Source organism: Gracilinanus agilis, chromosome 2 (assembly GCF_016433145.1).
Source record: "Gracilinanus agilis isolate LMUSP501 chromosome 2, AgileGrace, whole genome shotgun sequence".
In the NCBI taxonomy this organism is placed as follows: Eukaryota; Metazoa; Chordata; class Mammalia; order Didelphimorphia; family Didelphidae; genus Gracilinanus; species Gracilinanus agilis.
This window is the reverse complement of record NC_058131.1, coordinates 375,530,247-375,540,773: the sequence shown is the minus strand read 5'-3', so window position 1 is coordinate 375,540,773 and position 10,527 is coordinate 375,530,247.

Sequence of the window (10,527 nt, the reverse complement as noted above, 5' to 3'; positions counted from 1 at the left end):
TCTAGACCGGTTTTCTTGGTCTGTCACTCTCTCATTGAGATATTTCATGTTTCCTTCTATTTTTTCAGTCTTTTGACTTTGTTTTATTTGTTCTTGATGTCTTGGGAGATCATTAGCTTCTAATTGCTCAATTCTAGCCTTTAGGGATTGGTTTTCGGCTATAATCTTTCGGTTTTTGGCTATGATCTTTTGATTTTCGGCTATGATCTTCTGGTTTTCGGCCATAATCTTCTGGTATTCCTTTTCAATCTGGACATTTTTGGTGTTCAATTTGCTTATCAGTTCATTTGGTTTCTGAGTCTCACTTTCCATTTGCAAGATTCTACCTTTTAAACTGTTATTTTCTTGCCAGATCTCTTCCATTTTCCTCAAAATCTCAGTTTTGAACTCGTCCATAGCTTGTGAGGAGTTTTCCTTATTTGAGGAGGGTCCGGATGCTTGTTTGTTCTCCTCCTCTGTTTGCTCGGTTGTCTGGATTTTCTCTGTGTAAAAGTTGTCGAGTGTTAAAGACTTCTTTTTCTTGTTGTTATTCTTTCTCTTCTGAGCTTCCTGAGACTGGGTAGCCATCATTAGCCCAGCAGCTTCTCAGGTTTATCCTTGCGCTCAGGGTCTGTCCGCGGTCTATTGGCTCCTGAGGTCTGTCTGGTTTTTTCCAAGGTCAAGCCCCCTGGTGGACCCCCTTGCTTGATCCTCTGCTGGAGGTTCCTTTACAAGTCTCAGGGCGCTGCTTTGACAGTCGTACACCCGTCCACGCTGGTTCCCCACTCAGGGTTTCAGAGCTTTAGCTCCTGGCTGTGTCTGCCTCCACCCGTGCCTCCACCTGTGCCTGTGCTCTGAGCAGGCGTTCTGCGCCCTGCGTTCACTCTGCTCCCACGCTCAGATTTCGCGTGCGTTTTTTGGCTTATTGGGGTCCTAAATCTTGCTGCTCTCAGGAACAGGCCCTGGAGCTGCCAGTGATTCGATGGGTGCCCCAAACTTGCTCTATTTCTTTTTAGCTGGCTTCGGCGCTATAGGTGTTGTGTGTGGAGGGGGTGGGGGTGGGGTGGTTGCTCAGCCTGCGATTTAGTGAGAGCTGTTTCACCCCTTTATAGCATGGAAATGCCTCGATTCCACGTACCTTCCACGCTGTGCCCTGTTGTAGGGTTCCTCCATTCGTCTGGACTTGTTTTTATGTCCCCTTGAGGAGTTTTGTGTGTTTTGGTCAGGAGAGGTTAAGAGCTGCTTCTTACTCTGCCGCCATCTTAACCCGGAACCTCTATTATATATTTATTTTGAAAGGATTTTTTCTTTCTATTCTTCCCCTCTGTGGATTTTTTAAAGCAGCTTGGTGGCTCAGAAGATAGGACATCGGACCTAGAGTTATGAGAACCTGAACTCAAATCTCTCCTCAAATATTATCTGTGAGATCCTGAGCAAGTCACTTAACCTCTGTCTGCCTCAGTTTCTTTAAATGTAAAATGAGAATTATTATAGCAGCTACCTCACAGGGTTTCAATATTAATCAAATAAGAATATTTGTAAAGTACTTAATAGTTCTTGCAATATAGTAAGCTACACATATCTTATTCATTACTCTTTATCTCATTTTCCCTTATTTTACAGAAATTTTCATTTGTGAAGGTTTATTCTGTAATCTATAATTTTTCAGACATATTCAGTAGTTTTCCCTTCACTCTGAGGATTTAAAAAAATAAACAATTAAGTGATTAGTAATAGGGATAGTCTTATCACCACTAGCTTATGTTTATTCATTTTTTATTGTCATAACAGTATTGCTAAATTTTCTGGAATTATATAAAATATTAGAATGGATAGTGGACCTTTTTGATTTACTATTGTTAAAACTTCTATTAACATTATCAATGTATATACTAATTGCTTTTGGTTTTAAATAGATAATTTTTGTGACATTTAAAAAGGTCCTTTTACACTTAAACTTTATAAGAATTTTTTTGCATAAATATTGTGTTTCATTAAATAATTTTTCTTTATCTCTTGAGAAAACCAGATGGTTTTAAATGTATTTTAAAGTGATTAATCATATTAACTGTTTTCCTAATGATAAGCCACCTCTGCATCTTTGTTCCATATCCAACTTGGTCACAATGAATTATTTAGTGGTTAATTTGCTGTTCTTTAGAAGGATTTTATTTAAAATTTAAAATCTACATTTATTAAATTACGTTGATCTTTAATTCCTTTTAGTTTTATAATTCTTATTTTTGTCATTAGGTCTATTCTTGTCTCACAAAAGGAATGTGGAGACATACTTTCTTAATTTTTGAGAATAATTTTTGTAGAACTGATAAGCTGATTTTTAAATGTTTGACATACCTTTTCAGTGAATCTATTCAGTTAAGAATTTCCTACCTTTCCTCTTCTTAGTAGTTTCTTTACATTGAGTTATATTTTCTTAACTGAGAAAGAATTATTTAGGGCCTATGTTTATTTTTCTATTAGTTTTGGTATATTATATTTTTAAAGACACCTGTCTTATTTTTTTTTTATAGTATCGGTTTAACAGAATACAATTTTCTTAATAATTTTGGATTATTTTTATTTTTATTGGTTTTCTTAAATTTCACCTCATTAATTTTTTTCTTCACTCAGTTTTCTGCCCTCTTTTTAAAGAGTTAAGTATTGTCTTTTTAATCTTTCTTTTCAAAGAATCTTCTAGTGCATTATTGGTGGAAAGCAATTTGGTACTTTGCTCAAAGGGCTATAAAATTTTGCATACCCTCTGATCCAGCAATACCAGCATTGGATCTCTATATCAAAGATATAAAAAAAAAAGGGAAAATGATTTGTCATACAAAAAATATGTATAGCAGCTCTTTTGTGGTGGCAAAGAATTTGAAATTGATGAGATGCTCATCAATTAGGGATTGGTTAAATAAGTTGTGGTATAGATCTGTGATGACACACGATTGTGTTACAAGCAATAACCAGCAGGAAGGTTTCAGAAAAAATTGAGAAGACTTTTTTGAACTGATACTAAGTGAAGCAAAAAGAACTAAAAGAACATTGTACCCAGTAAAGACAATAGTCTATGATGATAAACTATGAATGCCTTAATTATTCTGATCAAAACAATGATTTGAGGAGTATGAAGGACTTATTATGAATAATTCTATCCATCTCCAGAGAAAGAATTGATAGCACCTGAGTACATATTGAAGCATGATTTTTTCAGTTTATTTTTCCTCCTTTTTGTGATGTGATTTACATAGAAATATATTTTACATGATTTCACATGTATAATTGATATTATAGTTTTTGACTTCTTAATAGGTGGGGTAGAGATTGAAGAGGTAGAGAATTTTCTATTTATTTTTCTTAAAAATTAATGTTAAAATAATAAAAAAAAAATTAAAAGGGGTATTTCTAGAGATATGACCCTGGGTCTATCAAGCAAATTAAACATGTGTTATCTCAATTTATCTCAAAAAGTATACTATGAGCTAATTAGCATGAGTTTTATTATCACTATTTTACAAATGTGGAATAGGGAGCTCAGAGGAATGGTCACAAAGCTAGTTAATCACAGAATTGAGATTGAAACCCTGGTCTTAGGCCATGGATATTTCTGAAGTATTATGATAAAGAGGACACAAATAGATTGACATTTTTTTTTGAAATCAGCTCTGGAAGGAATTTCTGAATTGTCCATATTTGGAAGTTCTAGTTAATGATAAATTTGTGTTTGTCTCTGCTACAGCTTGGGGCCAGGGAATAATCATTACATTTGAAGTCAAAATACTTGGTTTCAAATTCTGGCTCTTTTGCTTAATACATATGTGCTCATGGATAAATCATCTTAACCTTTCTGGGCCCCATTGCCCACAAATTATTTCATATATTGTCCTCTAATTCTTTCTCCTTTTCATAGGTGAATGTTTGTATTTATTGGTAATGATCAGATTCATAATAAAAGAAAAAGAAAAAATAGATCAATGGTAATGTTGGAGAAAGCAGTTTCATTGGAAAGGTAAATTTGGAAATCAGTTTGTAAGGGGTTAAGAAGGGAGTGAGAGGAAATAAAGTGTAGGTATCTATTGAAGACATCCTTTTAAAGAAATTTTGCTATGAAAAGCACAAGAGATATAAAGGAAGAGTGAGCAGAGATGGAAGGATCAAGTATAGGGTTCTCCCCCCCAATAGAGGAGGCATGTTTATAGACAATGGAGAAGGGACCAATAGAAAGGGAGAGATTGAAGTAAGTGATAGACTGGGCGTGACAGAGAAAATAATGTATTTGTGGAGATTGAATTGATGGGATCACAAGCATTATTCTTGGTACCTAGTAAGGTCAATTTTCCACATGTGACAGAAATAAAGATGGAGATAATAGCAGATGGTACATGAGTGATCTAAGATGAGAAAGAGAGGAGAAAAATTCCATGGTAAATAGACTCAATTTTTTCTGTAAAATATAAGGCAAAGTTTTCAACAGAGAGGCTCAGAGGAGGAGGAGCCATGGAAAGTTTGAGGAAGGATAAACAAAAAAATCTGAAAGAGTCTCTGTAGAGAGTGGGATAGTGAGTTTCTAAAGGAATATATATATATAAGGAATAGCCTGAAGCAATGAGGCTATGTAACATAAATTTGGAGTACATCCAGTCAGAAGAGTTGCATAATTTTCTCTACCTTTATTCAGTTTTGCAGTTATGCACAATTAGTGATATAAGTTTTCTAGGAATTCAAAAGAAGAAGACAGTACAGAGTTCAACTGGTTCCTCAGGGGTCAAGATGAGGAAGAGAAGAAAACATAACTTGAGCAGGGAAAATTAATCTGTGAGAGAATTTTGGAGTCAGGGGTTTGAAAATCAGTGTAGACAAAGAAAAGGATTTGTATTGGGAAGGCAGAGGATGATAAAGACAGAAAGATATCATGCTCAGTGTGGGAAGTTTTGAAATTCTTGAGTATGGATGTGTTTTACTTGTGAAAAATCAAGGATATGACCATTTTTGTGTATGACCAAGATGAGGTATAGGAGTAGGTCATGGGAAGTGAGTAGGTGGAGTGAGTGGTTATATTATTTGAGGAGAGTCAGGGTATGTTGACATTTCCAAGTAGGAGGACAACAATTGGGGAGGAGTGAAAAGTTATGTTCCCTGTACCAAATTCACTGAGGAAGGAAAGAGATTGACTTGAGGAAGGAAGCAACTACCAGGCTTTGGATTTGGTAGTATTTATGAATTTCATGAATCTTAAAAGAAAAAAGGTGATGGAATTAGGGGGAGAACCTAGTGGCAAAGGAAAATAAGGAGTATTCCAACTCTTTTGTATCACTCATTAAGTCAGTGGCAATAAGTGAAGACATAGCCAGTACTAGAAAAGCGTGGCCATCAGTTACAGGGTATCTGAACAAACTTTAGGGGATGCATGCAATTAGATATTTTTGTGCTACCTAAGAAGATAAAGCTAAGAAATGAAAAGAAACACAGTAAAATATGTTTGATATGATCTGGTGTGAAATAAGCATAAGTAAAAACAATGTACACGATTACTATTCCAATGTAGATGAGATCTATAAAAGGAAATCTGACTGAGCAATTGAAAAACAGTAATAATATTGAATATAATTTAAACTGACCTTCTGAGGTCAGATAGGTAGGGGATTAATAAGAAAAATGTTGCATACTTTGTTTTATATTGTCATTGTATCCAAATGTTCGATTTGGAGGGGAGCTGATACTTAGGATGGGTATTTCTAGAAACAACCATGATATAATAACAAAAGACACCAGTCTTACTTTTAAGCAGTAAGAGCAGTGAATTTAAGTACATTTTTGTAATTTTCCAATCTGGTATGATGCTGTATTCAATATCTTAGCAATAACTTTTATAACTTTTAAATCATTAATTTAAATTAATTAAAATATATCAGGCACCAACAAATAACTCTCCCTTTGTCTTAAGCAAAACTAATATTGTGAATTGGTTAACAAAGCATGTAACTCATATAAATTGCTGTTTCTTTATAAGATATGTATTTTAGCCTCAGTAATCTAAGCATAACATTGGACAATTATATTTTTTGTTACTTTTTAGTTTGGCTTCATTAGTTATATATTTTTGCCTACTCATCTATCTATCTATCTATCTATCTATCTATCTATCTATCTATCTATCTATCTGTCTGTCTGTCTGTCTGTCTATTTATCTATCATATCTCTGTCTCTTCTTCTTTGCCCTACATTATACCAAAAAGTTTTGCTCTTTCCTTTCTTCTTTCTTTCCTTCCTTCCTTCCGTTCTTCCTTCCTTCCTTCCTTCCTTCCTCCCTTCCTTCCTTCCTTCCTTCCTCCCTTCCTTCTTTCTTTTTTTCTTTCTTATAACTGCTCATGATTTAAGGAATAATAATATTCCATTACATTCATAATACTCCTTAATCTATCAACTTCAACTTGTTGTCCATTTTTCAACTATTGGCTATTTAGTTTGTTTTAGCAACAAAAATACTATTGTGAATCTTTTAAAATATGTAGGACTTGCCTTTCTGCCACTGACCTGCTTTATCAATTCAATGGTGGGATCACTGTATCAAAATATATAAACAATTTAGCAAATTATTCACATAAGTCCAAATTGTTCCTTCTTAATATATTAGAGAAGATTTGTTTTAAATTGGATTTATGTCAACCTACCAGTAGGCATTCACTGGTAAGCCTACTAGGTACCATTAGGTACCTTGCTAAAAACTAGGAGGTAGAAGGGACCAGGGAAGAGAATTAGGTAAAGGCAAAAACAAAATAAGGTTCTTAAAATCTAGTTTGATAGTATAGAAAATAAAGCTAACAAAGCTGAAGTATTAAATAAAACCTGTAAATTACTTGTTTTCTCAGGGCCTTCTTTGATTTTGATAAAGACATGTCTCTCATAAATACTTGCCTCTGAAATATAATAGAAAACATTGAGGCATATTAAAATTATGTAAAAGAAGCAGTTTTATAAATGCAATGTAGAATGGAAACAATGAAACACTGACCACTGATTATTTTATGGCAAAAAAAAAGATATGAGGCATTTATGTATCTTTTTCAGAAAAAAAAACCCCAAAAAACCAAAACAAAACTTGGTCATTTACCAGAACTATAGAGCAGCTGACATTCTTGCCTCTGAAATGTATTCACTTTGATGCCTCGTAGGAACATATGAAAAGGGACTTCTATCCATCTGTTGGTGAGAAGTGAATTCTTCCTTTGGTACTATGGGAAATTAAGCATCATTTTTTGAAAAGTAACAAGCAGTTGGCTTGCACTCTCACCTCCTTGCATGTAATAAGTTGAACACTGGGGAAATGCTGGATGATTGTGTACAATCTTATATGAAAAAGCAGAATATATTAATAGCTATCTTTTAATTATGTAATGCTTATAAACAAAAAGGAGTTCAGCACCAGGACAGACAAGGTTCATTCCATTTGTGATTGGTAGCTAAGGCTCATGAGTGCTCAAAGGTGATGACAGTCATTGACTGGTGATCATTACTAATTTAATAAGCAGGCCTCAAAGCTCTTGCAGATACAAAGGAATCTGTCTTTACATGTGTAATATGCTGCATGTGTGAAATACTTAGCTCTGTTCTCTTTGAAACCTAGAGGACAGTTATTAAAATTTTATGGTGCAAATTAAAATTTAAGATTAAAATACAAGATCAAAAGAATCATCCCTCCCACCCCCAATGCTATTAGGAATAAGCCTTTTGGAATAGAGACACTCAGTGTCTTAATGTCATGTCCTTCCCCACTGGATGGCTAGATTAGAGCTAATCACAGCTGACTGAAGAAACATATCTTTCTGTATTTTTTTCCCCAAATGGGAACAAGCATTTATTTCTTTTTAATGTATCATGTCATACTCACACAGTAGAAAATGCCAATGCCGTGATGGAAGGGTTGTGCTATCTTTGGGTGAAGCACAGTTTGATTTGGGCACAGACAAAAATCTTTGAAGGTGCAACTCTTGGAGTAATGAAAATAAAGGAAAGAAGAAGACATTTTATTTCCATAGCTAACATTGGTTTTATGTATTATAAGAAGTCACATCTGAATTCTGTTCCAGTATCACTTAGGGCAATTCAAATTATATTTGGAGTTATATCTCAATGATACTTTCTATAATGACTAGTAATAAATATTGGAGAGGATTTTCAGTGTTATAAAAAATATAGTAAATAATCTGAGTAGGTCAAAGAAACGCAGTTTGGGTCAAAGGAAGGATAAATGGGGATATTAGGGTGATTATAAGGTGATTTGGGGAGGAATGAAGGTATGGGAAGGTATATAGGAGATAAGAGAAATGGGGTATGTAGGAGAGGGCAGCTCAAACAGGTTTATTCCCAGAGGCTTGAGACAGAGAATACAGGGAGGAAACTAGGGCCAGTAAGAAACGTTTAGGTTTGACTGGAGGATTTCTCTTGTTAGTTTCTAAAGTCTCTTGAGGGAGGAGTTGAGAGGGCCCCTCCGTGCCAGTCAAACTGATGGCTGGAGGAAGTCTCAGGGAGGTACTTCCTGCCAAGATGGATGCCCCAGTTTTCTCAAGAGATAAAAGAAAATGATTCCTTCCTCTTGAGCCCTTGTCTTAATTTTCGACACAATGACTCACCACAGGGTTTGAGTAGGTAACAAGGGGATTTATTAATACCAGGGTCAGTCACAAGGGGAGAGGGGTTCAGGATTTTCTAATTGCTGCTAGGGAGAGGGGTGAGGGTGGGGGATGGGTCGCGGAGAGGTTTAGACAGAGAGAGTCTGGCTCTCCCAGTCAGGAAGATATGACTGCCTTTTAAGTAAAGTCTTTATCAAACCTAGGGGTAACTTATTTGAGGATACTCCAATTATCTAAAGAAACTAAAACCCACAATGTTCAATCATCAAGCCCTCCCTTCCAACCAGAACCCAAAGGAAAATCAGGGAAGGGGAGGGATGGAAATGGGAGATCAGGGAGAGGTCCAGAGAAATGAGATAGGTCCAAATTTCCCCAAAACAAAATAAGCACAGGCCAAGGCTGAAGTAATTAGGCCAAAGCCGAAAGGCCAAAGCAAGAGCCTCCAGCCACAGCGAAAGCCTCGTCAGTTGGAACTTCACCTCTATTTATAGCTTTAAGTTCTAACTGACTTTCTGAACATTCTAAGATGTTTAACTGACTTTTTGTGACCTTTAGAAATTACAGAAGCAAAAAGTTTCTGTTAGCCATCTCGCATTACATCAGTGACTGGTTAACTGAAGAATTTTGAAGTTGAAGTTTCTAAATATTTGTCAGTAAACCAACACCCACTTTTTTTGGAATGTATGATTATATAATGATCATAAAAATAGTTACAGAGTTTTTATGACTACAAAGCATTCTTCCATATAATAGCCATGTGAAGTTGATAATATACATTCTAGCATTTCCATTTCACAGATAAGAAAACTTAGACAATAGAATTTCCCTACAACTACACAACTAGTAAGTGACACATAGAGGTCTAGAAACTCCAAATCTAGTAGTCCTTCTACCTGCAGCCACAATACAAGGCCAGGTACCATTGATTAGTTGAGCATAAAGACATCTTTTATGGTCTGGCCTCCAAATACGAATCAAATTATAAAAAAAAAATGTAACAAGGATATTATATAGAGCAAATTCTAAATAGATTGAGAACAACCTTTTCAGATGCTATGGTAGAGTTGAATTGATTATCCTTCCCAAGCTGGATGTAATAGATGATTGAGGCAATGTGTGGGGAGGGAGAAAGAAGTTAAAGGCATAAAAAAGTTCATATCTTTAGGTTTGGTATCTGGACCTGGCAACTGAGATGTGAAACAAAACACAGCTGGAGTTTCAAATCTGGCCTCAGACACTTGCCAGCTTGTGTGACCCTGGGCAAGTCACTTGACCCCCATTGCCTAGCCCTTACCACTTTTCTACCTTGGAACCAATACATAGTATTGACTCCAAGATGGAAGGTAAGGGTTTAAAAAAAAAGTTAAAAAAAACACAGCTAGGAGGACCTCCTTCTATCTATCCTGTATGAATCTTGTAGTTTCTTATTCATATACCATTTATCTTCACTGTTAGATTGCAAGATTTTTGAAAGTTACTATTGTCTACTTTTTATTTATATCTTAAACATTTAGCATGATCTCTGGTATGTGGCAAATACTTAACTAAATGATTGTGGATTGATGGATGAAGATCAAAGTTTAAGAATATCTCAAAAGACAGACCTGTATAGACTGAGGCAATACATATAATTTTTTAAATTTATAGAGCAAAGAAAATGGAGATGATAGGATGAAAAGTTGTTTTTGTCCAAGTAAAATTCTAGCAACTCTTTCTAATTATTTGCCGTTAAAGTACACTGGCATAGATAAAAGAAATACAATATTTCTTATCACATATATTTCCTTATCATTTATTTAGGAATCATATTTCGCATAATTTTGTCACATGTTTGCAGCAAGGTTTTTTTTCTTTTTAACAAATGAAGCATATATCTCTGGTCCTGTTTCAAGCATTTATGGTATCACATTTTGACTGA